Consider the following 18,703-nt stretch of genomic DNA (forward strand, 5'->3'; position numbering starts at 1 on the left):
TCTGAGCTAAAAGCACCAAAGGTAGAACTTAAACCTCTCCCATCTAGGCTAAGGTACGTTTTTCTAGGTATGAACTCTACTTATCCTGTAATAGTGAACTAGGTACCAACACACACATAGTGCGGGATAAATCGATTTAAATAAAAATTATGAATAATATTATTATTTGAGATTTAAGATTTGTTTGTATAAACAAAATTTGTAAGTAAAGATTATTTGTTTGTTATTCAAGTGTACGTTTATTTTGTGTAAAAATACGTTTCACCGTGAAATATTTAAACGTTAAAAAAAGTTTCAACATAGTGGAAAAAGTTTTGATGTATTTTGTGTTTCTAAAATCAAATTTACATTTTTTATGGTTCACATGGTTATCTATATCACTATGTCATTTAATAGATAAAGAAATATTTTCTAGACTAACTGATTTAATTTAAACTAATCCTAAGTGTAAAAATGCAATGAGACAACTGTATAAAAAGTGGTAAATAATAATAAAAAATATAGTTCTGGTGAAAACTTATAGGAAAAAATGATTGTTTAGCGTTTCCAAAAAATTCAATAACATGGAGACTGTAAGTTTAGAAACAAAGAGAGTAAGATGATCGAGTGTGTAGAAGAAGAGAGTTTGAGTGTGATAGAGAGAGAGTATACGAGAGAGAGAGTGTAAGAGATAAAAATGTAGAAGAAGAAAAGAACTTCTTAATTAAAATGAATCCTAGTTACATCCTAATTATAGACAAGGGAATCAGTATATTCCTACAAGATCCTATACACGATTTACATAGCTTGATAGTGACCTTCCTTCCTTAAGTCAACATGTGACTCTTCTAGGCGCCCACTTGCTTGAGATCTCAAACGGCTAAGAGAGGAAGGATCTAGATATTTTTGGTGAGACTTAAGGCTTCTTCTTGAAGGGCTTTACTCGTGTTTGACTTCAAGGGCTGAACTCACTTCATCTCTCATCTGTACGGACGGCCCATTAAATGTGTTATACGGACAAGGTTGTACGGACGTGGTGTGAGTTCTCATATTCCCCCTCAAGCTTGTCAAGCTTGAACTAACGAGCACCTACCTCATTAAAAACCTTAGTATAGAAAACAACTTGGGAAAAACTATACATAAGGGAAAAAGAGTGTAGGTGCCATGGAAGGGACACTTCATGGCTTCGTGAGATCCTTAAGGCCGAGCTTAGGGTGAATGTATTCACATACTTGTGGACTGGCTGCCTTTGTAAAAATGTCGGCTAGTTGTTCTTTGTTGTCGGTATGGCATGGAAGAGTGACACCTAGTTGAATCTGCTCTCGCACCTTGTGGCAATCTACTTCGATATGCTTCGTTCTCTCTTGGAGTATGGAATTGGTGGCTATATGAATGGCTGCTTCATTATCACAATGCATAGTGATAGGCTTTGATGATTCGACTCCAAGATCCTTCAATAAGGCTTTAAGCCACATGAGCTCGGTAGTTAACTTCCTCATGGCTCTATACTCGGACTCCGCACTCGATAGTGAGACAACCTTTTGTTTCTTGCTTTTCCACGTGACTAGGTTCCCTCCTAAGAACGTGCAATACCCGGTGGTTGAACAACGATCCCCATGGTCTCTGGCATAGTCAGCATCGCAATATCCTACCAAATCGGTGCTCTCGTTCCTTCCCATCCATATGCCTTGTCCCGGTGATCCTTTGATGTACTTGAGGATTCGATTCACCATGTTCCAGTGATGTCTAGTTGGGTTTTGCATATGTTGACTCACCTGGTTCACAGCAAAACAATGATAAGGTCTAGTAATGGTTAGATATATAAGCTTACCTACTAGACGTCGATATCGTGTGACATCTTCGAATGGAGCTGCCTCAAGCTCCCTCTTTCCGGCTGTCTTGTAGTTTTCCTCAAGTGGTGTGGTTACAGCCTTCGATCCAAGCTTTCCTGCTTCACTTAAGAGATCAAGTGCATATTTTCTTTGTGATAAGAATAATCCTTCATCGGATCTATATACTTCTATACCAAGGAAATACTTAAGCTCTCCAAGGTCCTGAATATCAAAAACTGATTTGAGAAACTCTTTAGTATCTCGAATTCCTATCTTGTCACTTCCAGATATGATGATATCATCAACATATACTAGAATGATTACTATACCTTTGTCACTTGGTAAGGTGAAGAGTGTGTGATCTGATTCTGACTTGCGAAAGCCTCTCCCAAGCAAGGTTGTACTCAATTTGTGGTACCATGCTCTTGGTGATTGCTTAAGGCCATATATAGCCTTGTTGAGCTTAAACACTTTTCCCGGACCAATGGTGTCTTCTAGACCTGGCGGTGGCCGCATGTAAACATCGTCTTCAAGCTCACCTTGTAAGAACGTGTTCTTCACGTCCATTTGCCATAGCTCCCAGTCCAAGCTAGTGGCCAATGAGAGGATAACTCGAACTGTGTGTAGTTTGGCCACCGGAGCAAACATATCCTTATAGTCCTCCTCATACGTTTGCGTAAACCCACGAGCCACAAGTCGGGCCTTGTAACACTCAATCTCCCCATCACTTCTGTACTTAATTGTGAAGATCCATCTTGATGTTACAGCCTTCTTGCCTTTTGGTAGGTCAGCCTCATCCCAAGTGTGGTTTTTCTCCATGGCTGTAGTCTCCGCATGAACCGCATCTCTCCAAACCTTATGATCCTTGGCCTCGTCATACGTTTGGGGAACCCAATGTGCATCAATCTGGCCAAGAAAAGCCTGATGTTCCATAGGAAAATGAGCTAGGGTTCATACTGCTTGAATCGGATGTGCTACCGCAGCATTGTTGTAGTACACAGGCTTGTTTTGTGAGGCAATGCGTTGGCTGCGTCTTAGTGGTGTTACTGGTAGGCGTTGGCTGCGTCTTAGTGGGATGATTTCCTCATGATCATCATCTTCTCCTTCATTATCATGCCGTTCAATGGTCTCTTCCGGGTGAGTCACATCCCCAAGGTTCTCCGAGTGAGTCTCTTCATGGTTTAATTGATCCGTTGGAGCGGGTTGAGTGGTAGACTCCGTGGAGCTGCTTTCCATAGGTGGCTCAGGCTCTCATGGTGTGTTTGACTCAGGTGAATTAGGAGCGTCCCAATCGTTTGTGACTCCTAGTCGTTTGAGTATGATCTGGAGGTTCGTTGCCCGATCGGATGAGGAGTTTGGTAAGTCCCGTAGATCTTCCCAATTTTTCTTGCTGTAGTAGCCTTGAGACTCCACGAACTTCACATCCCGGGAGACTAGGACCCGTTTGGTTTCATGATCATAGCACTTATAACCCTTTTGAGTAGTCGAATAGCCAATGAACATTGCTTTGGTGCTTTTAGCCTCAAGTTTGTCGCGTAATTCACCTGGTCTCAACACAAAACAAGTGCAACAAAATTCGCGTAAGTGATCAAATGTAGGTTTTTCATTATTTAATACCTCAAACGGAGAGACATCTTGTAGAATCTTGGTGGGAATGCGATTAATGAGATAGCATGCGGCAAGGACTGCGTCTCCCCAAAACCTCTGAGGAGCGTTGGTGTGAAACATCATAGACCGAGCGACCTCCATAAGATGTCTATTCTTTCGTTCGGCCACACCATTTTGTTTTGGGGTGTAGGGGCAACTGGTTTGGTGAATGATTCCATGGTTGGCCAAGTGCTGTTTGAAGGCATGACTAGTATATTCACCACCATTGTCCGACCTTAAGATCTTGATCTTAGCATTGTAATGGTTAGTCACATAATTTTGAAAACTAGTAAATGCCTCAAGAACCCTATCCTTAGTAGGTAAGAGAGTTAACCAAGTATATTTAGACTTCTCATCAATAAAAGTGACAAAATATTTTTGATTTTCTCTAGACAAACATGGAGAAGTCCACACATCCAAATGAACCAAATCAAAACAATTCTCATAAATAGTTAAATACTTTGGGAAAACAGTTTTGCAATGTTTACCAAGAATACAAGCCTCACATTCATTGTTTTTAAAAGAAATACTTGGAAACATAATCTCTAAGGCACGAGAGTGAGGATGTCCTAATCTAGCATGCCATATAGCATTGTTTGCTTTAATTGAAACATAACTAAAACAAGATGTATTAGAGGAAGATGATAGATTTAAGTATTCAAGAACATATAAGTCACCCTTGGAACCTCCTTGTCCAAGAACTTGATTGGTCTCAATATCCTGAAAATGCACATTGTTAGGACCAAATATAGCATAACAGTTTAAATCGGTAGTGGCTCGTTTAACCGAGAGTAAGTTCGATGTAAAGCTAGGCATATAAAACGCTTGAGTTGTCTTATCAAATAACTTTAGATTACCAATTCCTTTAACTGGAACTCTATCACCATTAGCTATAATCACATTTCCATTGGCCGGTTTAATTTCACTAATTAGCCTAGAGTCACTAATCATATGATGCGAGGCTCCGTAATCAACTATAAGCGGTTTAGTTTGATTTAAAACAAGATAAGAGTTACCGGAGTTTTCTTTGAGTGCTTTAATGAGAGCATCGAGGTCAGACTTCCTCATTAGGTTAGAGTTGGCGGCCAGGGTGGTTCTGTTCACATCCGAGACTCGCTGGTTTGGCTCTGCACTTGGCGGCTCCACGGTCGCTTGATGTGTTCTTGGTGCTCAACGGTTGTTCAGCGACCGGTTGGCTCGAAAATGTGGGTGAAGAATCCAACACTGATTTTTGAAATGACCCGGCTTCTTGCAATGATTGCACACTGGAGGGTTCTTGTCGTCACCTTGATAGTAGCCCTTGTTTGCGGTCGCTACTTCAGCCTTGTTAGCGGTTACAAACTCCCCCTTGCTTCCAAACAGTCCCATGGAGCCGTGCTCCTTTTGAATCTGGCTACACACGTCCTCTAGGCTAGGAAGTTTGTCCGACCTCAAGATATGCTTGACGAGGTCGTTGTAGGACGGATTCAGTGTGAGAAGGAGGCCGAACACCTTTTCTTGCTCACGCCTCTCATTCAAGATGGCCGGATCAAGGGTAGCCGGTCTAAGCATCTCAAGCTCAGCCCAAAGAGACCAAAACTTCCCAAAGTGTTTGGTGAACTCCATGTCTTCTTGGCTTAGATTGTTAATGGCCCTCTTGATCTCAAAGACTCGGTTTAAATTTGTGGTGTTACCGAACACATTTTGTAATGTGTCCCATAGATCCTTAGCCGTCTTGCAATATGAGTAGGCTTCAAGTATTGGAGCGTCAAGAGAGTTTTGTATGATAGCAAGCACACTTTGGTCTTCTTGAAACCATTTGTCTTCACCACTTGCGACCACTTCTTTGCCGTCTTTGGTAGGCTCTTCCTTGGGAGCCTCACTCGTGGTAATATGGGTCCAAAGCCCTCGGCCGCATAGTGCCGTCTTCGTGGTCCTTGCCCACAACAAGTAGTTCTCTCCTTTGAGAGTAACTGGAACAATCAAGGTCTTGGTGCCTTCCATGGAGTTTTGTCCGCCGGTCAATAGTATTACCCAACCGATAAAGAGAATCGAGTTTTGAGATTACAACGAAAATGAAGATAAAAGACAGAGCGGAAGTTTGTGAAGAGTGAAGGATTTGTAACTAGGAACAATGAGGCTCTGATACCATGTAAGTTTAGAAACAAAGAGAGTAAGATGATCGAGTGTGTAGAAGAAGAGAGTTTGAGTGTGATCGAGAGAGAGAGTGTAAGAGATAAAAGTGTAGAAGAAGAAAAGAACTTCTTACTTAAAATGAATCCTAGTTACATCCTAATTATAGACAAGGGAATAAGCATATTCCTACAAGATCTTATACACGATTTACATAGCTTGATAGTGACCTTCCTTCCTTAAGTCAACATGTGACTCTTCTAGGCGCACACATGCTTGAGATCTCCAACGACTAAGAGAGGAAGGATCTAGATATTTTTTGTGAGACTTAAGGCTTATTCTTCAAGGTCTTTACTCGTGTTTGACTTCAAGGGCTGAACTCACTTTATCTCTCATCTGTACGGACGGCCCATTAAATGTGTTGTACGGACAAGGTTGTACGGACGTGGTGTGAGTTCTCATAGAGACCATGTTAAGATTGTTGAGTCACATATATTTAAATAGTCATTGGATAGGAGAAAAAGGTTTTGCTTTTCAAAAAATTAAATTGTTGAATAGTTATAAGATTGTTTGTAAATTGTTACTTATTTTTAAGATTATATTAGCCCTGGCGTTCGGTTTAATCGGTTTGTTCAGGTCGGGTTATTCGGTTTTCCAAAAATTCGAGTTTTCTAAAATCCCACCGAATAGACCCAAAATAGAATTCGGTTCGGATCGGTTTGGAAGTCAGTTTGTTCGGGTCGGTTATAGGCTAAAATTTGTGTTCGGAAAGAAACCGAATTTTTTCCTAGTTCGGTTAATTCTACCCGAATTAGACGAAAAAAAAATAAAGTGCACTCAAATCTAATTACAAACCCAATAACAATCCAATTTAACATATTTACAATTACAAAGCCCAAACCCATTAACAATTAGGGTTTTCAATATCCCCACAATGGTGGGAGGCTGGCTGCGGCGTCAATGGTATCTGACAAAGTCGACCTCCCCCTATCTCCGATGGTTCCAAATGGTTTGATTTCCCCCGTCTGATAACAAGAGTGGTGTGTTTCAAACACTTGGTCGTTTTGGATCAGTAGATCTGTAGACATTAGACATGACCACACGACATCAGACAAACCTCTCTAGATCTGTAGTGAGATCTCTAAGCCAAATAAATAAAACTAACTAAGTAAAACATGAAGAAATCCAGAAGAAGAAACATAAGAGGTAAAACCAGAAGAATAACAAAGAAATCGATCTGAAAACAATCAGGTTTAGGCTTTGAATTTTTGAAATCCTTAATTCCCGAGAAGGAGCAAGAGCTTAAAGAAAAATAACAAAATCTCATTATGCTAAAGAGAGTACAAGACAAAATAAGAGCTTACCAGTCGGATTAGGTCGTTAGACAAAGGAGTTTCTTCTTCTAGGTACAATTGAGAGCAATAGACGAGTTGTGGAAGACGATTATGGACAAGAGACGTGATGATGATTAGTGATTATGTGATTGAGTTATCTCAGATTCAAAGGGTTAGGCTTTCACGATTTTTGCAGAGAGAGCTAAAGAGAGGCAGCCTCACGAAGAAGCTAGAAAATGAAAGGGGATTAGGGTTAATGAAATTTTATCTCTCTATATACTTCGGTTTACGTGAACCCGATCGGTTATGCCTTGCCGAACCGAACCGAATTCTAAAATTAATTTGGCCGATCGGTTTGCTCTCTCTCACACATTCGGTGCCGATAGCCGAATGTTTCGGTTTCCTCGGTTCGGGTTAACCGGGTTCTGCCGAATGCCCAGGACTAGATTATAATGTGATAATTAATTTTAAATATAGTTGAATAGTTATAGGATTTTTTGAAAACTGGAGAATAAGTTTTGCATTTCAAAAAGATAAATAGATGAATAAGTTTAAATTGTTTGTGGTATGTAATTTACTTTTATAATTATTGTGATAATTTATTCAATTAATTTTTCTAAATATAATTGAATAGTCATCAGACTTTTTCAAAATAGGAGAATAACTATAGCATTTCAAAAAATTAAATAAATGGTTTAATTTTTTTTTTGAAATGTAATTTACTTTTACTAATTAAATAGCTTATGAAAGTGATAATTAAATATATTTTTGGATTTTAATAGATGATTAAATCTTTTATTTTTAAAAACTAAAAGAAAAAACATTGTCTCATATATTTTAATGACATGTTTATGTAAATAATAATGACTTAATGAGAAGTGAGAGTATTTATTAGAAAAGTAGAGGAGCTCTGTGAGTGCGATACTTCAGTTTTTTGGTGAGAATGCTTCTCTATTAATATATAGGGAATGCTAAATTGAGTGGTGAAAAACTTGATTTGCTAGTTGTTGTGGTAAGGAAATTTAGGAAGGTATTGGTTATTCTTTGGATGATATTAAAGGAGTTTCACCTAGTCTCTGCATGCATAGAATTCACCTTGAAAATGAATCTTACTCTAGCATTGAACCTCAAAGAAGACTTAACCCCCAACCTTAAAGAAGTAGTAAAAAAGGAGATTCTTAAGTTGCTTGGTGTTGGTGTGATCTATCCTATTTCTAATAGTACTTGGGTCTCACCAGTATATTGTGTCCCTAAAAAATGAGGAATTACTGTAATAAAGAATGATCATGATGAATTAATTCATACTAGAACTATAAAAGGACATAGAATGTGCACTGATTATAGAAAGCTTAATTCTGCTTCTAGGAAAGATCATTTTCCTCTTCCATTTATTGATCAAATGTTGGAAACATTAGCCAATCCTACCCATTATTGTTTCTTGGATGGATACTCTGGATTTTTCCAAATTCCTATTCATCCTAATGATCAAAAGAAGACAACATTCACATGTCCATATGGTACCTTTGCATATAGGAGGATGCCATTTGGATTATGTAATGCTCCAACAACTTTTCAAAGATGCATGATGTCTATATTCTTTGATCTTATTAAGGATGTTGTTGAAGTTTTTATGGATTACTTCTCTGTCTATGGTGATTCTTTTTTCTTCTTGCCTTGCTAATCTATGCAGGATCTTAAAGAGATGTGAAGAGACAAATTTGGTTTTGAACTGGGAGAAGTGTCATTTCATGGTTGAAGAAGGGATAGTTCTTGGTCACAAAATTTTAGAGAAAGGTATTGAGGTTGATAAAGCAAAGATTGAAGTCATGGTCCAGCTTCAACCACCAAAGACAATCAAGGATATAAGAAGCTTCCTTGGTCATGTTGGGTTCTACAGAAGATTCATCAAAGACTTTTCAAAGATAGCTAGGCCATTGACAAGGTTGCTTTGTAAGGAGACTGAGTTCAACTTTGATGAAGAGTGTTTGAAGGCTTTCAAGGAGATCAAAGCTGCCTTGATATCAGCTCCAATAGTCCAAGCCCTAAACTGGGATCTTCCATTTGAGATTATGTGTGATGCATCAGACTTTGCAAAAGGAGCAGTTCTGGGTTAGAAAAAAGACAAGAAGCTGCATGTTATTCACTATGCTAGTAGAACTTTAGATGAAACTCAAAGGAGATATTCAACAACAGAGAAGGAGCTTCTTGCAGTGGTTTTTGCCTTTGAAAAATCCAGGAGCTACTTAGTAGGATCCAAGGTAATTGTGTATACTGATCATGCTGCTTTTAGGCACATCTACTCAAAGAAGGACACCAAACCAAGGTTGTTAAGATGGATTTTGCTTCTCCAAGAGTTTGACATGGAAATAGTTGATAATAAGGGTATAGAGAATGGAGTAGCTGATCATTTATCCAGGATGAGGAAATTCCAATTGATGATTCAATGCGTGAGGAGAGACTGATGCAAATCGAAGCCACTCGACCTACTGCTCGGACAGGCACTCGACCGAGTGTGTTTGGCCACTCGATCAAGCACGATCAAATGGAGCAGTGGATGGCACTTGACAGTGAAGATCTGCCATGGTATGCTGATATAGTCAATTACAAAGTGTGTGAAGAAATCCCAATAGACATGGATCATTACAAGAAGAAGAAGCTGCTCAAGGACATCAATGGTTACTAGGCCTGGGCACTAATACCCGTTACCCGTATTCGACCCGTTACTCGGCTCGTACCCGTCCCGAAAAAAAGGGTACCCGCAGCTTTAAGGTCGAGTAAAGGGTATTATAATTATATTACCCGTGAGTAAGGGACGAGTATAGGGTATTAGTTTAGTTTTCAATACCCGTCCCGTTACTCGGCCCTTTACCCGTTTTGCTACCCGACCCGTAAATACCCGTTAATATTTTGTATTATTATTAATATTTATTATTAATTTATAGAGTTAGAGTTAAAACCTAAGTTCAACTTAGCCTAACTGAATTAATATATTATTTTTATTTTCAAAATTCGTAATTTTATAATTTTTGGAACTATATATTGCATAAATTTATGAATTTTTCATTTTTTGAATTTCAAAAGATAAAATTATTATTGCGATTATTAATATTTTTTTATCGGGTACTCGTTTTCCGGGTAATAATAAAGGGTCGGGACGAGTAAAGGGTCAACTATTTTTTACCGGGTAGCCGTTTCTCCGGGTACCCGTTATTTAAGGGTCGAGTATGAGTAAATTTTTTATGTTATCCATTAGGGTCGGGACGAGTAAAGGGTCGGAGAAAATTCAAGGGTACCCGTCCCGTGCCCAGCCCTAATGGTTACTATTGGGATGAACCTTACTTATACAAAAAGGGACCAGATGGATTGTTTAGGAGGTGTATAGCAGAGAATGAAGTTGAAGGAGTGTTGGGACATTGTCATGGTTCTGCTTATGGTAGTCATTTTGCAACTTTCAAAACTGCCCAAAAAGTTCTACAAGCTGGATTATGGCGGCCTACATTGTTTAAAGACACTCACAAGTTCATTACAAAGTGTGATGCCTGCCAAAGAATGGGAAATATCACAAGAAGGAACGAAATGCCCCAAAATCCAATTCTAAAGGTTGAGATATTTAATGTGTGGGGAATTGATTTCATGGGACCTTTTAACCCTCCTTCAAATGGGAATGTCTACATATTGGTAGCAGTAGATTATGTCTCCAAATGGGTAGAGGCCATTGCAAGTCCTACTAATGATCATAAGGTGGTTCTAAAGCTTTTCAAGACCATAATCTTCCCAAGATATAGAATTCCAAGAGTTGTGATTAGTGATAGAGGGATACACTTCATCAACAAAATCTTTGAAGGAATGCTAAGGAAATATGGAGTTAAACACAAGGTGTCTACAGCCTATCACCCTTAAACAAGTGGGCAGGTTGAAGTTTCAAATAAACAAATCAAGGCCATTCTATCAAGAATAGTAGGAGCAACAAGAAAAGATTGGTCTAGCAAAATTGATGAAACACTTTGGTCCTATAGAACAGCTTTCAAGACACCAATAGGAAGAACTCCATTTCAACTTGTTTATGGAAAGTCTTGCCATCTCCCAGTTGAGGTTGAGTATAAAGATTTATGAGCAATCAAGCTTTTGAACCTGGATCTAGAGACAGCCCAAGCTAAGAGAAGCCGTGATTTGCATGAGCTTAAAGAGATCAGATTGGAAGCTTATGAGAGCTCCAAAATATACAATGAAAGAAAAAAAGCTTTCCATGATAAGAAGATTCTCATTAAAGACCTAAAGGCTGGAGACCAAGCTTTACTTTTCAATTCAAAGCTCAAGCTATTTCCTGGAAAGTTGAAAAGTAGATAGGGAGGTCCTTTTGAAATAAAAGAGGTTTTACCATTTGGAGCTGTCACACTTCTCAACAAGGATGGTAGTGAGTTCACAATTAATGTTCAGAGAGTCAAGAAGTACTGGGGAGAAAAGGAGAAACAAGAGAAGGTTACAATGTTTCTCAAGGATGCTCCTCAAGCTTGAAAAGATAGGAAGAGTCAAGCTTAGAGACTTTAAACAAGCTCACTAGAGAGGAAGTCCCTAAGGTATCTTTGTCTATATTATTCTAAGTTTTTTTTTTGGTATTTTGATTTTTGCTTTGGTGTTTTCATAGTCAGGAAAGAGGAGGATTTGATTGGGAGAAGGAAAACAAGGATCGGAGGACCACTCGACCGACCGACTCGACCGAGTGCCAGTCGATGGCCATAGTCGAGTACCCTGTTTCTCCATCCCCAAGTCAGCATCAAGACCCCAACTACACATATGACAGCATGAGTGATGCTGTAGACAACTTCTTCTACAACCCATAAGGTACCAACATCACCTTTCCATTGTAAATAACATTGCATCTCTTGTTTTATTTTATTTTTAGTCTTGAATCCTCTTACAAATTTCTCTTACACAGTGGACTGTGAAATTTAAGTTTGATGGAGGGTTTGAGATAGTATTTGATGTTGTGTTTTGTTTTTTTATTTCAAATTTTTAGCATATTATGTTTGCATTTCATCTAAGGCATAGAAAAAACAAACAAAATATTTTTGAAATTTTTTGCAAAAATCTTTACAAAAAAATAAAGTGTTCATGTAGTATGCATTGCATATTAGGATCTTGTCACTAGTAAAAAAAAGTTATATAGTTACGAATATAATTGTAGGAATAACAATAAATCCGTAGCGACATAAAATTTGTTACAAATTTGACACCAATAAGATTTGTAACTATTTGGTCGTCGCAATGTTCCATGTTGTAGCAAGTCGTCGAAATGTTACAGATATTTACAAGGATTTTTTACAAACAGTTTCAAACATATTAGTAGATACTATCTACTAATTGTAACAAAGTTATTGTGGATAAATGTCTCACAAAAAGCAACAAGGATAGTCATCATTACTGTGTTACTAATTGCGACGTGTTTATTTTGTCATAGTATTGACAGTTAGCGTCAAATTTTCTGTAAGGATTAGCCTCTATTAGCTATGTAATCTTGTATCAAATTAGCTTTAAATACATACAATTTGAGGCGACTTAAAAATCTACGAGTTATGACTAAGATTTGGTAACGAATTAGCAACAGATTGTTTCGTTGTGTCTGTAAGTGTAACTAATTGCTACGAAGTCGCTGGGTACAAGTGATGTTGAGGTGTGATAGCTACATGAATTTGTAACGTTTCGATGAGTAAGTTTGTTAAGGAAGTTGTTGCCTTTTGAGTCAAGCTTTAACGCTCACTAGGTTATTTGGAAACATGGAAACCGAGAGTACAAAGCAGAGTTATAATTCAAAAGCCTACAAGCAGATAACACATATCTGATTACAGAGCAGAGTTTGGAGGCATACAACACACAAAAGACTACAAATCAGAGTTTGAAAATACTAGTACAGAGCATAGCTTTAACCCAAAAGACTACATATAAGAGTTTGAAACAAAGGTATATAGCATAGTTTTAATCCAAAAGACAACTGAGTGATAGTTTTAAACGAAATAGTCTCTGGGAGTGGAGAAAGGTGATAGATACACGTTCATCAATTGAAGGCACTGCCGACCAGCTCTTCATCGTCATCGTCTTCGGGCTCATGGGTCTCATCAGGCACATTAGTAGGATGACTGTGGTGGGTGTCAACAGCCATCTCCGAAGGTCCATTCATAGCAGATGTCGGATTAGCATCTCGGTTCTGCCTGTTGTTGGTTTGAGTTGGAGTAGTGACAGACGCGCCAGTAGCATTAGTTGGTTGAACCAATGGGAAAGAGTGTGAGGCACCTGCAGTCATATACTGGTTCATAAATTCCACAACAGTGGCCATCTGCTCTTGAAGAGAAGTGAGTTGACATTCAAGAGAGATTCTTTCCAGTGCACCAGCTGAGCTTTCTCCACGCTCACGAATGTAGTTCTGACCCCCGAGTCCAAAGATCCTCCCATTCTGAGATGGTACTACCTATACAAAAAGTATTGTCAATATCCAAACTTCATAAAACACGAATATATGACTGGTGAACTATAATGTATCTAGATCAATCAATCGAATAGTATCAAATTATCAATAAAACCATGTAAATTGGGTTTTGTGTTTGAAATATGAACAATCAAATATATACACTGTTGAAAACAAAATAAGATTATGTACCAGTTATGATCCAAATAGATACCAATAAGAAACTGTTACCTTATAGAACAGCTCATCCTCCTCAAGCCGAGTCAATCCTGTGTCTTCTGAACCTCGTGGTGATGCACCATCAGAGGCTTGAGAGATTGCATCCATCTGTCTTTGAATCTCTTCGTCGATCGACCTCGCCTTATCATCCACATAAGTCCCATCAGATTTGTGGTGAGTCTCTCTGAGAGAGCGAAGCATGGAAGGCTCAATCCCTTCCTGTTGTCGCTACAAAATATAGACGAAAAGTTAAATCACATTACAACTTGGACTATATATAATTTTCATGAAGCATAATAAACTCATGCTCACAGAGTACTTACAATTAACTCTCGGAGCTGGTCGTAGGATCGTGAACCAGAGGTGTGAGCATGTGGACCAAAACCATCACGACAAGAAATTCGATTAGCTGAAGCTATATTGCTCTTCTTCCTTGATGCGTCGGTTCCCCAATACTCCTGCATTGTCTCCCATATCTCCCCACTTATCCATTCTGGCTTAGTACCCGAAACTTTAGCCTTTGAAATCATGTCTCTAAGGCGGCCACTAAGAACATGATACCACAAATGATACACTTCTCCGCCAAGTGCATCATCCCAGAAAAAACTTTGCTGTAAAAGAAGAGAAATTGTTATGTAGTTAATAAGTATCATGTTCTTACAAACTTTATGTAAAAAAAAAAAGTCAAAGAAATGCCTTACGATGAAATCACCCCACCATTGCATGAGGCCCTCATTGTGAACCGAAGATATGTTATACCATGGTCCATCAAAGTGCCTAGGGATCGAAGCAACGATGGCTCGCCATGGAGGGCTATCAAGACCAAACCTGAAAGTCCATCAAAGTGCCTAGGGATCGAAGCAACGATGGCTCGCCATGGAGGGCTATCAAGACCAAACCTGAAAGAAAAAACAAAATGAGTTTCTATAATCAAATGTGCTATCAAGGATATTGTTTAATAACCTGCAGTGTTGGACCTGCATCATCGACTCTACACATATGGACATCTAGTATATACCCATATACTACAGAGCCTACATCTTACCATATCACCTAAACCATTTGTGTAAGTCAAATAATTTAAACTTGTGTTCAACATTTTAAAGAAACATACCACATAGCTCCATTTTGTCTCTCAGGATGAAGAACTGGCATCAAACTCATTGTGCTAGCAAGGCATCAATGGTGAGTTGGTGATTGTTTATTCCCCTTCCCCCGTGTCCACCTCTGCCCTGTCCGTTAATTCTCCCTCCGCCGCGTCCACCACCAGTGCCATAACCACGACCCCCACCTAGTTCACTCCCAAAGCCATAACCACGACACCCACCTAATCCACCACCAAAGCCATAACCACGACCACGACCACCACCAGCGCCTTCACCATTTATGACACCACGTCCACCACCAAATACAGGACCAACTTCACCACCATTGCCTTCACCACGGCCTACACCACGTCCACCAGCAAAGGCAAGACCAAGTCACCACCAGCGCCTTCACCACGGCCTACACCATGTCCTCCAGCAAAGGGAAGACCTAAGTCACCACCAGCGCCTTCACCACGGCCACCACCACGGCCAACAGGGAAGCCAGCACCATTACCTCCACCACGACCATCACCCCCGCGTCCACCACGACCGCCATGCAGACCACCAAACCCACAACCTGGAGCTGCAGAGCCACCAGAACCTTGGGATCCATTGGGATTCATCTACCACGATACATCAGTAAAAAATAAGCAATTGAGTCATATAAACCACAACTATCTTATTACTTAAATGAGTGAACCAAATAAAAGATCTTCCATATTAATATAAACTCATGAAAAACCCTAGCTAGTTTGAGAAGGGAAAAAACCTAGTTAAAGATCTGAATATTGAAAACCATTGCTACCTTACCTTAGCGTTGAAGAAGATGACGAGAGTGTAAACTTCTCAAATGGAGAGAGTTTGAGTAGAGGTTGATACAGTGGATCGGAGGTTGTCGGAGAGAGAGCTACGGTAGGTTATGGAGACAAGTAAAGTTGCTGTGAAGAGAGGTACTCAAGGGGATATGGGAAGAAGTAAGAAGAGAGAAACCAAAGGTGAATGTTGATAGATGAGATTGACGGTGAGAAACACAAATTTCAACAATCCTATGGAGAAGGAGAAGAAGGATTTGTGAGGGAAAGCTAAAGAGTCATAGTATATCTCTTCTCCAAGAGTTATCGGTATCAACCTATAAATATTTAAACAAATTTACTTTGTTACGAAAGTAATAATTAAACGGTGAACCACTTGGTGTAATTAAACTCTTGATTGACGTCTAATCATAAATAAGTGTATAGATGCAAGACAGATGTTATATGATATCAATTGTATAATCATAAAAAATTTTAATTATCTTCCACTTGCACATAATTTCTATCTTCACCAATTGAAGAGAATGGTAAAGTTGGGCTTTAAACAATTTTCTAACATAATCGGTTGGGCCTAATTGGATTATACATTAAAGCCCGTAATGTGTAAATCCAATATCCTCTCAATGGCTTAATTTCTTCATTGAAGCCTTCTCGAGATTTTCTCAGATGCCGAGTGACGACCTAGTCCTCTTTCTCTTTTTTCACCGTCTCCACCTCCAAAGTGTTGTTCTTCGCCACCGTGATCCCCTTAGTCGGCCTACCCATTTAACTCCAAGACGGCGATGCCTCCATCTCCTAAGCGTAAGTGTCTAATTTTGTAACTCTGAAGAGAATGTTGGGTTTAATCTGATAAATTTCTATCTGCAAGCTCTCCGTTGATCGATGCTTTTCATGTTTAGTGTATCTTAATTTATGTCAATTATCTGGTAAAAGGATGGTTAATTTATGTGTTTCTCTGCAATTGTATCGAAGTTGTGTAGCAGCATTGGTTGAGAGTTTTATTTTTTTAGTGCTTGATTAAAATATATTGGGTTGCTAGTCGGATACAATGGTGTTCTCTTGATTAACTGTGGTTCTTATAAACTTTAATATACTAATCTTGCTCTGTAATCACCTTGTTCACCGACGCTATATACATGTTTAGGGATTAACTTTACTAATTTTTGAAAATCTATATGAATTGTGACTGTGGTTTTTGGTTGTTTTTTGCACAATCAGGTACTAAGCCAATAAATTCGAAGATGAACCGCAATGTTGATGAAACAGGTTTGGCCGATTAGTCTTAGCATTAAGCGAGGTTGCTTCACATAATGAACACACTGTTATCTGTTATAATTGTCACAGTTTAGTATAACTGCTACTTTTTTGACAATTATGTAGATCCTTTTGAGGTGGTTAAGTGCAACAAAGAGACATATAAAGACGTAAGTAGTTCGTAAAAAACTTTGTGTCAAATACAGGTTTTAAATTTTGTTTCTTTGTGCAGACGACAGCTATGGATCATAGCCTCTCCATCATTTCTGGTAAGAATCTTTTCACTTAATCCTTTCACTGCTATCTGTTACAATTAAGCCTTTCACTTATTGTAACCGTTTACTTGCTAGTTTGATCCGTTTTTATCACAGAACCTCCTCATATAAGGAACTGGTTTCCGAGCTATGTTTCTCAGATGCAATCAAGTGATGAAGAAGTGGCATTCCCTCAGGCGAAAACAAGTGATGAAGAACTGACATTCTCTCAGACGCAAACAAGTGATGAAGAAGTGGCATTCTCTCTGATGTGCAACTGTGAATCTACACCGGTCACAGACTTACGACCAAGAACCTCAAAGGTAAACCTACTACCTTTGACCACAAACAACACCAGCGATTATTCAATATCTAACATATTTGTACGGTTATTTTGCAGCCATTTACTCATGTTAAAGATATATATCAGCGGTACCGAGCTAATGAAGGTGAGAAAACAAGTTTTCTTGTTTTGTGGCTCCCAAAAAAAATTGGATGTGTTTTGAACAAGGGAAAATATATAAACTTGTGTTTTTTCATGTTCATAAAGATCAGATGGTGTTTGGTGATGACACTCAGTACCACGAAGACAACATTGCAAGGACTTCTGTAGAAACTATGTGCAAGAAGGAGAATGCAGAAACAAGCTATGAAGATGAAGTCATTGCCTTAAGGAACAGAGTAAGATTTCTAGAAATGGTTGTGGAAAATTTGCATCACCGTATCCTTCAATTGGTTAGTAACAATGGCAAGTAAAGACTGTGATGACATAACTGTATAAGTATGTATCATTTTCAGTTATGGCATAAGTGTATAAGTATGTATCATTTTCAGTTATGACATAAGTGTATAAGTATGTAATGGCAAGTAAATGCTGATTTCAAACAAAATAAATTGCTAACTTTTTGCCATAATAACAAATTTGAAAATGTTTTACTGCATATTATATAACATACAAACTTTACATAGAAACAAATATGCTAAACACAAAGACACATTACGATAACAAGTTTCCGACCAAGGTGAAGTTACTCTTCCTCTTCGGAACTAAAATATTCTGATTCGTCTGTCATCTCGACATCGGTATCGTTCTCTTCACAATCTTCAGTAATTGGATCTTCAAGAATATCTTCAAGATCACCTCCAGGTAAAACCAGTGACCTTACATTAAATACATTAACTGTTGTCGGATACAGAAGACCATTCTCAACTTCTTGTAATGGTGCTTGTTATTCGATGATTATGTCAAGTATTCCTCTCGGGACAACTTTCACAACACTCATTTAATTTGCGCTTCACACGGGGATATGGGGAAAAACATACTTGATCAGCTTGTGTGGTTAGCTTGTGTGGTTAAGATTAATGGATCATACAGAAACTCATATATTTGTGGGATGAAAGGTGGATGTGTATGCAAGATGAGAAATGAATGGAATGATGGATGGGTGTTTCAATTCCCCTTATGCTATTGCAGTACAAGAGGTATCAATCCTAAATGAGTGTTTGTGAACAGTTAAGATATGTATATGAATCTAAGTTAAGACAAATGTAAAGATTGTTTGTCACTAACAATCCTAAGATGAAAATGTAAAATGCAGAAAGTAAACTACAAGAACTAAGAACTAAATGCAAATGAAACAGGATGATTATAACAGTAATGATGCAAGAACAGAAATAGAAACTTCTACTAATGAACTAATGAAAGACTAGTA

At 38.6% G+C, this 18,703-nt stretch overlaps 1 pseudogene; it reads right to left on the bottom strand.

The window, feature by feature from the left end:
* Positions 1–18,703, bottom strand: part of LOC147930896 (uncharacterized) — a 103,399-nt pseudogene that overhangs the window by 68,007 nt on the left and 16,689 nt on the right.

The sequence above is a fragment of the Camelina sativa genome, chromosome 12 (genome assembly GCF_030686135.1).
Source record: "Camelina sativa cultivar CO46 ecotype springtype chromosome 12, ASM3068613v1".
NCBI lineage: Eukaryota > Viridiplantae > Streptophyta > Magnoliopsida > Brassicales > Brassicaceae > Camelina > Camelina sativa.